At 48.8% G+C, this 16092-nt stretch overlaps 1 pseudogene; it reads right to left on the reverse strand.

Annotated features, from left to right (window-relative positions):
* Window positions 1–9904: 9904 nt before the first annotated feature.
* Window positions 9905–15317, reverse strand: LOC119336114 (annotated as a pseudogene).
* Window positions 15318–16092: the final 775 nt, after the last annotated feature.

The following is a 16092-nucleotide window of genomic DNA, read 5'->3' on the forward strand; positions in this document are numbered from 1 at the left end:
ATGCTCACTGTTCATCTAGAGAGGCAGCATCGATCGACTTCAGTTAGTAGCAGTAGCGAAGGAATCCTTTGATCGGGTTCAGTTAACAGCCATCGATCGATTGCTCGGGTTCAGTAACGCGTAGCCTGCAGTGCAATCGCTCGGGTTCAGTTAGAGCCCAATGCCTCGCTCGGGTTCCGTTAGAGCCAACGCCTCGCACACACGCGCGTACGTGTACGAGAGAAACGCGCATCGCTCGGCCCCCGACCACCCAGCGTAACCGGGAACTCCCTGAAATTATCCTCGCCCTCGCTTCTACCACGGTTTTTTCCGTCATGGACGGCCCAAAGAATGTAATGTGGCTGCATCTCCGGCCTGCCCAGGACGAAAAGCCCATTTTCTGTCATGATTTTTTGTCATAGAAGTTGGAGCCCACCACATCTATGATGATACCTGGTTTTGTCACAATTATCGTCATAGAAGTGTCATATGTATGACAGAAAAAAATTTCGTTCGGCCCAAAATGTCACGGATGTGTCTTTTTTTTGTAGTGTAGGTAACAATAAGCAGGTACAAAAGCAGGCTATGCATCAGAATAGGAGCAATCAATAACAGTAGCAAAATCTAATGCAAGCATGAGATAATAGAATGGGCGATATCGGGATGATCAAAGGAGGAGCTTGCCTAGAAGCTCCAATGAAAGGGAAGAAGAGCCGTCGTCGACGTAGTCGATCACGGGGAAGCATCAGTCTCGGGGTCTACCGGAGAGAAGAGGGGAAAGTAAGAGTAATTACAGAGCAAACAAGTGCATGACATGACAATAAGCAGCACTAGGCGTGTTCTAACATGATACTACACAATACCGACGAAGGGGGAAAACATCCGGGAAAGCTTTCCTTAAATTTGGCATTTTCGAAAGATGAAACGGAGGGGGATGGTTGCACGTTCGCTATGCTAGGGACATGTGGCAGACGAACAGACTACGTATCCAGATTCGTCTCGTCGTTCTGAGCAACTTTCATGTATAAAACTTTTTCTTCGTCTATGAATTTTTAAAAAATTTAAATGATTTTCTAATTTTCTAGAATTGTTTTAATTCGAAAATAAATTAATACGTAATTGCTAAGTGTACACAGACAAGTGTACACGGTAGTGGCTTTAGTGGCTCACAGATGGGGTCCAGTTGACTGTCTAGTCAATAGTCAACTAAGACCGTTGACTAGTCAAAGGGCCCAGGGGACCCGGATGGCATTGACTGGGTTATCCCAGTCAGCAGTTTGACTGGTTAATGGGACCAGTAGGACCCAGGTGTCATTCACACGTATTTTAGCATTTTCTTTTAAGTGGATATTTAGAGGAGGGAGTCCACCTGCCATGGGGTAGTAGCTAATCTAACTAGTAATTAACCCTAAACTAATTGAACAAGGGTCGGCCTCACACATAGAACACACACATACGCTAATTACAAAGGGCCGGCCATGCATAGCAGGGACATAGCCAGCCATCGGGTTGTGTTTGGCATGGCCTCACGTGAGCTCAACGTGGTTGAGCAGCAGCAGCAGCAGCAGCACAGCAGAGCATCATCGACTAGCGGGCAGCAAGCAGCATCAGCAGTTACGGGCAGCAGCGGCAGCGCTACAGCAGAAGCAGTAACCGGCAGCAGCATAAATGGCAGCGGCAGCAGCGCGGCCGGGCGCTGCTAGGCCGCGGCGGGCACATGCGCGGGCGAGGCGCAGGACAGAAGACGCACAACAGTAGGAGCAGCAGCGGCCAGTAGAGCAGCATCAGCGGCCGCGGGCGGGCGCGGGGCGCGGCTTGCAGAAGGAGCACACAGGCGAGCACGAGCGCAGAGCCAAGCAGGGGCGCGTACGCGTATGCTGAGCTTCAGCCATGGCAGCCGCCGGTTCGTATAGAAGATTACGACGATGGATCGAGACCGGGATGAGGGGGATTCGGAGGAGGAGCTCACGCAAATCTGTAGGGGAGGGCAGCGGGCTCGTGGTGGGCTCATAGGCAGCAAATCGAGCGGAGAGGCGGCGACGACCGTGGCGGAGAAGACAGTTGGTGGCGACGGTTCGAGGGCGTCCCGGCTCGATGTTGTCCTCGGGACGGACGAAGCCAGCCGCCGCGGACCTCCTGGACGTCGATGTGAAACTTGGGGAGGCACCGGTGCGCGGCAACGACGACGACGCGGAGACGGCAGCGGCGTCAGGCGCGAGTGGCAGAGGGAGAGGCGGCCCAACGGAAAAGGGATTAGGGTTTAGTGGTGCGAGGAAGGCGACGGGGTAGGTCTTATAGGCGCCCAGGTCGCCGGGGTAGTCGCTGGATGGTCGCCACGGCGATGGCCGGTGCCGTGGTCCACGCCTCCTCTGTGAACAAAGGAAGGGGTACAAAGGCGTGTTAGGCCGGCCTAGTGGCCAGTTGTGCCAAGGCCCAGGGAGGGGTGAGGCCTTTTCGTTTTTGTTGTCTTTTTTTACTTTTATTGTTTTAATTATTTGCTTCCAACTTTGCACTTTATTTGAGCTACTAAATGAGTTTTGTTTAATACAAAAATCGGTACAAAATTAGAGCTCAACATTCTGGGTTGCTACAAAAAGTTCCAAAGCATTTTGGAGTGCCAACTATTTTAGAAATTGAAAAGGCCAATTTTAAATTATGCTGGACCACTAAATAAATTTCCAGGGGCACTTTGGGAATCCAAAAGAGATTGGTTCCAGCATAAAAAATATCGAGGGATTACTTGCCACACTTTGAACATTTTATTTTGCACGTTTGAGAAATTTGAATTTTTGACTTCTATTTTAAATTTGAATTTGAATTATGATTTAGATCAACCAACGATTAGCAACAGTAAGAGTGGTGACATGGCACCATTAGTGGATATTACTGTAGCTTAATTATTCGCGTGTCACAATTCTCCTCCACTACAAGAAATCTCGTCCCGAGATTTAAGGGGGGAGTAAGGGGGAAGACTCGAGAATGATGGAGCTCAACACAAGATAGGTACGTGGGGGCTATCTCAGTGAACGTGGCATAGAGGCATCTCTCGAGTTGAAATTTAAGAAAGACGTCGAGAGCAAGGTAAGGAGTTGCAATATGGGTAGGCAATCGTTTGTTGCCTGAAGTAGAGAGTGAATGGGGTTCAGAGCAATGGGAATATTGCGTCTGATACCAGAATAGATCACTGGGAATGTGGCTCGTGAATTACATACGAAGCCAAGCGTAAGGAATAACTTAGAAAGAAGGGATGTATAGGAGAGTTAGGTTTCGATCCAATGGAACTATGGGTTATGGGCCGACCATGTGGATCAAAAAGTAGGAAGGGTGATGTCATCTTGCACGATCTTGATAGCAAGGCATGTCTGACAATAACCTGTCAGTTATGTCGGCAACAACATCGGTACCAAGGGCGAGGGACGAAGAGAACCATTTTCCTGCTTGTTGAAACAAGGCGGACCAATAGGCAAAGTTCTCGTCCATCGGCGGCTACCAGAATGTCACCAACAATAGTAACAAGGTCTTACTGACAGGGTTGTACATTGAGGCATTTACATAAGCAAGGAATTATCACTGCGCAGATATGTTAGGTTACAAGAAAGGTTAAAGAAAACAATGTAGACCTGAATCAATTACCGGTGTTCTCGAGTGTCTAACAACTCAGAACCCGTGGAAAATTTGAATCGGCGAGAATAATAGTTGATGAAAAACTCATAAGAAGTTATGTAGTTCCGTGATATTCTCAAGATACCAGAGGGTAACACTCGAAGGTAGATCAAAGTAGAGGCTTGATAGGTGAAATGATCTGAAGAAGACAAGTACTTTAACTCGTTCGAGAAATGCAATCGAAGGATAACAGTCATGGTCGGAAACACGGTTGCCAAGGACCAAGCATAGATACAATATGAACTCATCACAAGGGGATTATTATTACAAGAAGCTTCCATGGTAAGTTCCACACCTGGTCCATGGGCATGAACACAAAGGTTCAATGTCGACTCCCACTTCATCAATGCATAACCTTCCATTTACTTCTCGTCTTCGACGAAGTTGTAGGGTCAAACTTCACGAGTAAATAACTCAAGCTCGGAGTAGAGCATGTTTGAGGAAGCAGAAGATACAATTTACCAAAGGCATTATGTATCTGAGGAAAAGCTCACAAGGTTACTGTATATGAAGGACGATGTCGCATAGAACCCCTCAAAGGATCTAGTGGTTCATAGGGGATCTGATGTGAGCATCAGTACTCAACCAGAAGTAGAAAGAATGCAAGGATATCAGATTATAGAAGCAACTGACTAATTCAGAGTTCAAATGCAAAGGAATTACGATTTCCAAATTCAAGGGATCAGAAGCAAACGCTCTGATCAAGGATGGATAAGTTGAATAGACCTAGGGCACAATCGATGGCAATCTGATTGGCCGAGAACCAGCTCATGTTCGGGAAGACGTCTGAGCCGGAATGATAATCTATAAGGATCAATTGATGATTGCGACACAGACATATCAAATCGAAAGACTCAAGATGATAATGAGAAAGGACGTCAATGGATACTGCTAGGCATATGGAATTAACCAAAGTGTAGGTAGGTAAGACCTTCTAGAGCAATAGCCGACAGAGGTCATTGAAAGCTCGGATTGTATTACAAAGTATCTTATGAAGCATACGAATAACTGGATGAATGGACACTCGATAAGAGCGAGTAATTATCCGTAGGGGTATTCATGCGGCAAGGAACTGCAGGGCAGTAAGCATAAAGAATTCTTGGAACATCAAAGAGTATTTTAGGACATCTTGTAATAACAAGAGCAACTAGGGATGAAGGTATGAATGACAACATAGGTAGTTACGCATAAGGATTTATTGGTGGTAGGATCACAACGGCGAAGGGTACAAGGGGTCTCAGTAAAACATCGGAGAGTATCATAAGAATCTTCTAGTGCACCAAGCAATCATATGGAGTGAGGGGCTCTTCGGGAGAATGTATTTATGAGAACCTAGAGTTAGAGTTAGCAAAATCATTTAACCCGAATAGAACAGAGATCAGAGTGCTAGAATATAGACGAGGAATAGAAGATCCTAATACCACCCAATGGCGACATGGGCCGTAAGCCACACAACCATGTTAGTAAAACAGTTTTTTCAAAGACTAGACTCAACTTCGGCCAAGGAGTTGGAAAGGGGGTTCCTACAGGAAGTCGGCTCTAATACCAACTTGTGACGCCCCCGATTCAATCGTACATTAATCATACACGCAAACGTGTACGATCAAGATCAGGGACTCACGGGAAGATATCACAACACAACACTAAAACAGAAATAAAAGAATACAAGCTTTATATTACAAGCCAGGGGCCTCGAAGGCTCGAATACATAGCCCGATACAGAGGAGTCAGCGGAAGCAACAACATCTGAGTACAGACATAAGTTAAACAAGGATGCCTTAAGAAGGCTAGCACAAAAGCAACAACGATCGAAGAGGCAAGGCCTCCTGCCTGGGACCTCCTAACTACTCCTGGTCGTCGGCGGTCTCCAGGTAGTAGTATCCATCGGCGATGGCATCTGGCTCCAGGGCCGCCATCTGGTTGCATCAACCGGAAAGAAGAAAGAAGGGGGAAAAGGGGGTAGCAAAGCAACTGTGAGTACTCATGCAAAGTACTCGCAAGCATCAGATCTATACTAAGTATGCATTGGTATCAAATGGAAGGATTGTATCTGTGGACTGAACAGCAGAATGCCAGAATAGAGGGGGAAGGCCTAGCCTATCAAAGACTAGCATCTTCAAGCAACTCCAGGCATCTTGCAGCACGTAGAAGAGTAAAGAATAGCAGTTTATAATTAACAAACATGTTGTAGAAACAACGCCCATAGATTCTTCCTCGACCCCGTGCGAGAAAGCAATCCCGGAGCCACATATCTCAAGTATCAATTGTAGTTGTATAAGATCAGGATATAAGTCTGAATGTCCGTTACCGTGGACACGGCTATTAATAGATAATCTTCCCTGCAGGGGTGCACCATGTTTTCCAACACGCTTGATTACTCTGGCCGGACACACTTTTCTGGGACAATGCCCGGCCTCGGAAGATCAACACATCGTAGCCCTACCTAGGCTCAGCAGAGAGGTCCCCGCCGGTCTACATCCTAAGCACTCCGGGGTCTTGGGCCCATCGCCCGCAGCACTCCGGGTCGTTGTGCAACGAGCCGGGACGAGCACCACCTCATTCTGGATGGCACTGGCTCGACAGGCCCACGATGCTGAACTGGACGTCTGACAAAGCTTCGGCTGATACTACGACGTCGAGGCCCATAACTATTCTCGTGTGGTGGTTAGTGCGTAAAGGCCAAAGGCCAACTCAGAACAAATACCCAAACCATAGTGTATTATTAGCTTGCAGAGACGAGCAGAGACTCACGATCAAAGTGACCCCGTTGCCACGTCTCGTGGACTTATGGGAAGGGCCAAGAATGCCCGACCGTGCCACGTGATTATCTTGCGGGTGCTCTCCGGGCCCGCCCGACTTTCACCAAGGTCTCAAGTAAAGTCAATGTAACCGTGTGTCCAAACATCAAGGGAAAAACACAAGGAATCACCCTCGGAGGATTCCACTCGATGTAATCATCAAGGTGAACGTAAGAGGAACCACCCTCGAGGTTCACACTTGAGGTGTTGCACAACAGAGCCGTATCAGGAATGGTGAAGGAGGAACCATCCTAGTTGACCACGACCGAATAGCTACACTATAGAGATCTCATCAGGAGTGATGTATGAGGTTCCACCCTCGACACTCGATGGTAACTCTGCAGAGTCGAGCAACAAAAAGGGACGTGATGTGATGTGAGGTGTCGGGCTCTGGTGTGGATCACGTTGATCGAGGCGTCGATGATGAAGCAGAGGCAACAAGGGCAAGTGGAGGTCACTAATGGATCACTAGCCAACCTATACTAAGCAGTTTAGGATAAGCAGGTAGGTAACAATAAGCAGGTACAAAAGCAGGCTATGCATCAGCATAGGAGCAATCAATTACAGTAGCAAAATCTAATGCAAGCATTAGAGAGAATAGAATGGGCGATATTGGGATGATCCGATGAAAGGGAAGAAGAGTCGTCGTCGACGTAGTCGATCACAGGGGCGGCATCAGTCTTGGGGTCTACCGGAGAGAAGAGGGGGGGGGGGAACAGTAAATACAGAGCAAACAAGTGCATGCCATGACAAGAAGCAGCACTAGGCGTGTTCTAACGCGATACTACACAATACCGACGAAGGGGGAAAACATCCGGGAAAGCTTTTCCGAAATTTGGCATTTTCGAACAGATGAAACAGAGGGGGACGGTTGCACGTTCGCTATGCTAGGGATGTGTGGCAGACGAGCGGACTACGTATCCCGATTCGTCTCGTCGTTCTGCGCAACTTTCATGTATAAAACTTTTTCCTCCGAGTTACAGATTATTTTCTATGAATTTTTAAAAAAATTAAATAATTTTCTAATTTTCTGGAATTATTTTAATTCGAAAATTAATTAATACGTAATTGCTAAGTGTACACAGAGAAGTGTACACGGCAGTGGCCTTAGTGGCTGGCAGGTGGGGTCGAGTTGACTGTCTAGTGAGCAGTCAACTAAGACCGTTGACTAGTCAAAGGGCCCAGGGGACCCGGATGTCATTGACTGGGTTATCACAGTCAGCAGTTTGACTGGTTAATGGGACCAGTGGGACCGAGGTGTCATTTACACATATTTTAGCATTTTCTTTTTAAGTGGATATTTAGAGGAGGGGGTCCACCTGCCATTGGGTAGTGGCTAATCTAACTAGTAACTAACCCTAAACTAATTGAACAGGGGCCGGCCTCACACACACAGAACACACACATACGCTAGTTACAAAGGGCCGGCCTCACACACACAGAACACACACATACGCTAGTTACAAAGGGCCGGCCATACATAGCAGGGTCATAGCCAGCCATCGGGTTGTGTTTGCCATGGCCTCGCGTGAGCTCAACGTGATTGAGCAGCAGCAGCAGCGCAGCAGAGCATCAGCGACTAGCGGGCAGCAAGCAGCATCAGCAGTTACGGGCAGCAGCGGCAGCGCTACAGCAGAAGCAGTAATCGGCATCAGCCTAAATAGCAGCGGCAGGCACATGCGCGGGCGAGGCGCAGGGCAGCAGACGCACAACAGTAGGAACAGCAGCGGCCAGTAGAGCAGCATCAGCGGCCGCGGGCGGGCGCGGGGCGCGGCCTGCAGAAGGAGCACACAGGCGAGCACGAGCGCAGAGCCAAGCAGGGGCGCGTACGCGTATGCTGAGCTTCGGCCATGGCGGCCGCCGGTTCGTACAGGAGACTACGGCGATGGATCGAGACCAGGATGAGGGGGATTCGGAGGAGGAGCTCAAGGCGAATCTGTAGGGGAGGGCAGCGGGCTCGTGGGAGGCTCGTAGGCGGCGAATCGAGCGGAGAGGCGGCGACGACCGTGGCGGAGAAGACAGTTGGTGGCGACGGTTCGAGGGCGTCCCGGCTTGATCTGGTCCTCGGGACGGACGAAGCCACCCGCTGCGGACCTCCTGGACGTCTACGTGAAACTTGGGGAGGCACCGGTGCGCGGCGACGACTACGACGCGGTGACGGCAGCGGCGTCGGGCGCGAGTGGCAGAGGGAGAGGCGGCGCGACGGAAAAGGGATTAGGGTTTAGTGGCGCGAGGGAGGCGACGGGGTAGGTATTATAGGCACCCAGGTCGCCGGGGTAGTCGCCGGATGGTCGCCACGGCGATGGCCGGTGCCGTGGCTGCCATCGATGTTGTCCACGCCTCCTCTGTGAACAGAGGAAGGGGGAACAAGGGCGTGTTGGGCCGGCCTAGTGGCCAGTTGGGCCAAGGCCGAGGGAAGGGTGAGGCCTTTTCGTTTTTGTTGTCTTTTTTTACTTTTATTATTTTAATTATTTGCTTCCAACTTTGCACTTTATTTGAGCTACTAAATGATTTTTGTTTAATACAAAATTCGAGCGCAACATTCTGGGTTGCTACAAAAAGTTCCAAAGCATTTGGGAGTGTCCAACTATTTTAGAAATTGAAAAGGCCAATTTTAAGTGCTGCTGGACCACTACATAAATTTTCAGGGGCACTTTGGGAATCGAAAAGAGGTTGATTCCAACATGATAAATATCTAGGTATTATTTTCCACACTTTGAACATTTTATTTTGCATGTTTGAGAAATTTGAATTTTGGACTTTTATTTTAAACTTGAATTTGAATTATGATTTGGATCAACCAACGATCAGCAACAGTAAGAGTAGTGATGTGGCACCATTAGTGGATATTACTGTAGCTCAATTATTCGGGTGTCACATACTACTAATACTACCCGTTCCGCAACGGAGATTCTCCGCGGTCTCGAGCTTGAGAAGATGGTGTACTGATGATAATGGGTTCAAGGTTAGTTGATCCGAGTCGATGCGGCTCTCACGAGTGGGATTCGTGACTGGCAAACTCGATGCCTCCATTTTTTATGCTGAAAGAGTAGTGGTTTGGGGATTTTCAATTGTGCACAAGTTGCTTTGAGAAGTTGCAAGCTCATGTGCAGTCTGCTGCGTACATAGGGGCAATGTGTTGCAATGATTTTGGGTTCTGCCGTAACGCAACAATTTTCTTTTTGCATTGTTTTTTTTTTTTGAATTTTTTTTTGCATTGTTGGAACATTGACTTCTGTGTTGCATATGTTCTCATGACTTTCTCGGTGATTTGTTGCGACCAATGTAGATTTCTTACTTACTGTGTTGATATTTGGTGCCATATCTGCGCCTAGAGGCGGGTCCCACTAGTCAGATCAAGCGTCAGCACGCGGTTAGAATGTGGTCCGTGTTCCCTAGAAAATGGTTATGGTGGACCTACGGTTTTCTGTGAAAAAATGGAAACCACTGATTTTTCATCAAAGTCGACCCCAATTGTTGTGATTCTTTACTAAATTGCCGGAAGAAATAGATACATAGATACTATATATCACAACTCAGATGAACAATCCCATTGAATTTATTTTGAATTACATAGATACTATAGTAGTTTGTGGACAGCCCTCACTCACATTAGTAGAGGTACGTACAGAGCGCACTGCTAATGTGTCACGCTTGATGATTTCCTTGGCTGCTCGGCTAGCGATGACAATGACAAGACAAGCAGAACATAATGATGGCAAGGTAGCCCTGCAAACCAACACTGAACACGCCGACATACAAGCCGACTGCATAGGCCACCAGGAGAGCGAGAAAATTCACCATGGTAGTGATTTTCATCACCCTCAGCGACCACTTTTCATTCTCCTTGTTTATCTTTTCAGCCTCCTTGTTTTCATGCTTCTTGTTTATAACCCACCAGTGCCTTAGCACCATGATGATGACAAGGATGGAAGCCACGAAGGAAATGGAGTTGCTGTAGAAGAAGGTTAGGTACCGGGGCGTCCTGTTGTCGTTCATCACCGGGTTGCCCGCCTCGTACCTGTTGCCGCTGCTCTGCCACGCTCCGCCGGGCGGCTTCAGGCCGGCCTGGTAGGTCACGCTCGCCACCAAGATGCCTAGCAGCATCAGGTACTTGCGCTTCGCGTGCATCGTCTTTTCTTCATTTTCGACGTCGATGGACGCCATTTCTCTGTGGCTCCGATGGTGCTGCCGAACTTGCTTGCTCTTCCTCCTGTGCGATGGATATGCCATTTCTCTCAACTTCGGCTGCCGAATTGCCATTTCTCTCCAGTTCAGTTCCCCAAAAAACCGCCAGCAAAATGACGGCAACGCCGAGGACCACGGCCACCAACACGAAGATGTAGATGGAGGTCGTGATGTGCTGAGTGCTTCCCGCGGCGTAGCCCGCCAGCAAACCAAACAAGCCCACCGCCGCACAAACAGATAACGCATTGCTTCGAACGGCTGGCCTGTATAGATTGGGGTTCACCAGGAGGATGATGAGGGCGATGGACAACATGAAGCTCACCGTGTTGCAGTAGAAGAAGGCCTTGTAGCGGCGCGGGAAGTTGTGCAAGAGGATCGGATCACCGACGCGGTGCCCGAACTCATCGTCCTTGAGCAGGAAGCCGCCCGGAGGGGTGAGGCCGGCTTGGTAGGTGATGGTCGCAGCCAAGATCGCGAAGAGGAGCAACCGCTTGCGCCTCTTCTCCAGCAGCTCTTCGTCACCTTGCTTGTCCTTATGGTCCAGCGTGAAAATGACGACATGGATCACCACATAGATAAGGACAACGCCTGCCAAGGCCATGGCGTAAATGGAGGTGTCCACGTCCCGGCAGCTCCCGGCGGCATACGCGCCCATGAGGCCAAACAGGACGAGTATCATGGCTACCTCCAGCACGTGGTGCTTGAGCAGAAGCTTATTTTGGACCAGGATGATGGCCACCAAGGAGGTCACCAAGGCAGCCGAGTTGCAGTAGTAGAAGGCCTTGTACCGCCTAGTGTTCGTCGTGAGAAGGATCGGGTCGCCGGCCATGTGCCCGTCGCCGTTATCCTGCCACAGGCCACCCGGCGGGTCCAATCCGGCTGCGTAGGTGATGGTGGCGGCAAGAGAGGCGAGCAGTAGAACAAGAGAACGAGCCTTGTCCACAGCCTCCCTAGAATCGCATTCCCTGCAGAGAAAGAAACAGAGTTTCGATCCTGACATTATTAGCCTAGAGTTGGTTGATGCCACATATGAATCTATGATTGTAGAGAAAGAAAAGAAAAGGTGCTGCTCCCGAAAGTGCGTTTATGCTCCCGAGCTCAAATGAACAGTAAAATCGAGTTTTTTTTCAAAAAAAATACCATTTTTTTGGAAGAAACATTGACAAAAGTTCTAAGTACTTGCAAAAATTCGTCATGGAATCATATTCCTGTAAAGCGTGGCAAAAAAACAAAAAAAAATCAGTGCTCCAAAATGCTTTCGAAAGTAGCATTTTCAGAGTATCGATTTTGTTTTTCTTTTGCCACGCCTTCTAGGAATGTGATTTTATCACGAATTTTTGCAAGCACTTAAAAATTTTGTCAATGTTTCTATTTTTTGATTTATTTTATTTTATTTCAAGTTTACTGTTCACTTGACCTCATTTGAGCTCGGGTGCAGAAACTCTGTGTCCTGCTGCTCCTTAGTTCTCCTTCCATTCCCTCAACAAATTTCATAGTTTTTTTTTATTTTTTTAGATATCACTGCTCGAGCTCACAATAGCAAAACATGGAGCTTGTGAGCTCGATTGGATGAACAGTAAAAAAACTAAAATAATGTAAAAAATTCAAAAAATACGAATTCTTTTGTCATGAAATATTGATTATTTTTCTACACGCGTGCAAATTTACGTGATGAATCATGTTTATGGAGGTGCCGGAAGAAATAATAAAATTGACGCTCCGTCAGGAAAAAAATCGATGCTCCAAAATGCTTCCCAAAACACTCTTTTTGGAGCATCAATTTTGTTATTTTTGGAGGCACCTCTATAAACACGATTTAAAATTTGCATGCAGGTAGAAAAATCATCAATGTTTTCTTTAACTATTTTTACAGTGTTATTGTTCATCCGAGACCATGTGAGCTCGAGCTCAGAATAGCACTTTTGGTTTTATATATTTCAATATAGACTACATAACGACTGAAATGAGTAAACAACACAATGAAATATGTCTATATTACATTTGATTTAGAAAATAAGATATAATCCCTCCGTAAAGAATTATAAGAGTGTATATATCACTAAAGTAGTAATCGTGTTTATATCATTAGAATAGTAATCTAAATGCTCTTAACATCTTATAATACTCTACGGAGGGAATACCTGACATTATCAGTCTGCTGATTTCCCCCTATTTCATGGGACTTACCACAATGGAGTCGCATGGAACTTTTTTGACTTGCAGTCAAATTTGGCCGGACCGTTAGAGCCACCTCCTTCGTTGGCCCGCTCGTATCCCCGGACATCCCTCTAGCCCCCGCCTCTTCTCCTGCGCCGGCGACCATCCCTGCCACTCCAACCTGAGTGGTTGAACCCTCTGTCCCGGTGACACTGCGTTCACCGCAGAGAAATAAAGAAAGAAAGAAACAGTGTCCAGTTAAGTTATTTTATAAACTGGAAATAACGCCCACATGAAATATGATGGTTGCAGAGGAGAAACAGAGTTCAACTGCAAGCTGGATTTTTTTTTTTTTTGATATAAGAGGCGCTTGCCCGGCCTTAAACTGAGGATATGTTTTATAAGGAGATTTTTAAAAATAACTTATGATCCAGAGAGAGAGAGAGGATATGTGCTCACCATTTTGAGGAACGACATTTCAAAAGCACAGCAAGTAGGATGCAAGCGACAACCAGGGTGATGATCACGGAGACGGTGGTGAGGGTGTCCCTGCAGCTTCCGGCGATGTACGCGCCGACCAGGCCGATCAGCGCGATGATGATGCAGGCGTAGAGCGCATACTTGCCTGGCAGGCCTGACTCCGGTTCCTCGTGGAGCTTCCTGTCTGCGGTGAGCTGCGTGCTGATGAACAGGGACGCCACGAACGCCGTGGTGTTGCAGAATAAGAACACCGTCAGGCGCAGGTCGTGGCGGTCCCTGAGAATCGGGTCGCCCGGGTGGTGGCTGCCCCCCGTGCTGTCCCAGAAGCCGCCCGGCGTGCTAAGCCCGGCGACGTACGTGACGCTCGCCGCGAAGGTCGCGAGAAGCATCAGGATTTTGCAGTGCCGTTCTTTGCCTTTGGCCCTGCCGGAGACGGACTCGGACTTCTTGCCAGGAACGCGGCAATTGAGAACCACGACGTAGACCAAGACAGTGCCCACCGACACCGTGCAGTACAAGACGGCAGTGAGCACTGAGCACGTCCCGGTAGGTGCCGGCGCCGTAGGCGCTCATGAGGCTGAGCAGGTCCAGCCCCATGACAAACCGCAGCACCAGCAGCCCGAACACCTTCTTCCCCCTCTTCTTCTCATTCTCCTTCTCCTTGTCCTTCTCCTTCTCCTTGTCGTGCTGGATGGCGAGGACGAGAATGAGAACGATGACCACGAGCGACGCAGCGAACGCGGTGGCGTTGCAGTAGTAGAAGGCGAGGAGCCAGTGGTAGTGGGTAGCGCGGATGATAGGGTCGCCGGCAAGTCGGCCGTCACGGGTGTCCTGCCAGACGCCCCCTGGCGGGTTGAAGCCTGCGGCGTACGTCACGGTGACCACCAGCGTGGCCAGCAGCAGAAGGTATTTCCGCAGGCGGTACTCCCAGTCCCAGTTCCGGCCCCATGGCTGACCGGTCCCGGTTTCCACGCCCATTGTCGCCTCCCGACCGTTCTCCACCACCTCCATAGCCGGCGGCTGCAGGGACGCCACTCACTACGAGTTCTTTTTCTCAACAAGTGTGCTTCTGATCTTGATTACCGTGCTGTGGAAATGGCGAACAGCAACCATCGGATTCGGATAGGAGTGGGAACGGCAACCATCGGTTGCGTTACTTCTATATAAGATGAGGGCTCGAGTTAACCTTGCGCGCGTCGCGGGGAGTAAGGCAGGTGCCGGGTCTCGTCTTCTTCTTCGCCCCGCGTGCGTATCCTTTTCAGGGTGCAAAGGTACAGTACTGTGTCATCATTAGTACAGCAACTCCCACATATGAACGCAGCGGACTCAGGTAGGGGACGAGTACTGTCTCTTTCTAGGTATCCTTGAGTGTGTTCGGGTTGTCGTATGTACATTTGAAAAGTCTAGATTCATCATGAGGCACAGCCGATCCAGTCGGAGAATCCCAGTCTGTTGACTCGCCCAAAAAATGTGATTCTCCGGGATCTTCTAGTTCTAGGCACAAACAAGTACGCTGTAGATTATGTTTGTTTTATTTTCAGAAGATGTTGATGTAATTCATTAGTCAGTGTAATTGTTACGGTTTTGCTATTTCTCGGGTACCTCGAATTTGTGCCTAGAACCTTCTTTCTTATAGCATCTCCAGCCGTTCAGTCCCCCAGGACGCCGAAAAAGAGCCGTCTGAAGCCGAACCGGCGTTTCTTGGCACGAGGGGGCGATTGTGGTCCCAGTCGCCCCCAGGTCGGCGCCAAAATCGCGCAAACTCGGCGATCTTTAATAGAAATTTATACAAACTCGGCGACCTGACACAAACTCGGCGATATTTCATAGAAATTTGTACAAAACCAGATAAACATGCAAATTACGCCTAGAACTACCGCTACGCCGCGGCCGCCGCCCGCCTTCTACATGCCGAGGAGCTTGTAGAAACGGGTGTAGCCTCCGCCGCCGTCGTCGTCGTCGCGCGCCCCGCCGCCATCCCTGCTGGACCCCTGGCCAGGGTCGTCGCCGACGCGCGTGGGGTTGGACGGACCGGCCTCGTCCTCCTGGTCGCTGTCGAGGACGACGACGCCGCCCTCTTCGCGTCCGCGGCGCCGGGCCTGACACTGGGCCTGGAGCTCCGCGTATGCCCAGTGCTGGGATTGCTCCACCATCATCTCCACCACGCCGTCATGCTGGTTGAGATTCCATCTACTTCTCCTCCCTCTCTTGCTAGATCAAGAAGTAGGAGACGTCATCAAGCCGTATGTGTGCTGAACGCGGAGGTGTCGTCCATTCGGTGCAAGCTCGGATTGGATCATGAAGAGTACGACTACATCAACCGCATTATATACGCTTCCGCTTAGCTATCTAAAAGGGTATGTAGATCTAATCTCTCCTCTCGTAGATGTTCATCTTCTAGATTGATCTTGGTGAGCCTAGGAAATTTTTTGTTTCCCATGCAACGTTGGTTGCTGCATCAAAGGGGACATCACTGTTTTGGTTGGTGCTCTTTTGATCTTGGGCTATCGTGTAAAATGTATTCTCATTTATCTTGTACCCTTTGTAAGTTAATACAGTCGAAGATGGTCCCCTGGCCAATGAGTACAGCTCATCGGAAATAGTGGTGTCACCCATGAGATGTGTTTGCAACCAACTGCCGAAAGTCCTGATGTGTTCACATGTAATCCAGTCGTCACACTGCTCTGGGTGTTTGGAGCGTAGAATATTCTTGTGTTCGTTGACATACGGGGTCACCAAGGTAGAATTCTATAGAACTGTGTAGTGTGCTTGAGACCAAGAATGCCCGTCCCTACATATTATTGAGTCCTCTCCTAGCGTGCCTTTT

This window comes from Triticum dicoccoides, chromosome 7B, assembly GCF_002162155.2.
Source record: "Triticum dicoccoides isolate Atlit2015 ecotype Zavitan chromosome 7B, WEW_v2.0, whole genome shotgun sequence".
NCBI lineage: Eukaryota > Viridiplantae > Streptophyta > Magnoliopsida > Poales > Poaceae > Triticum > Triticum dicoccoides.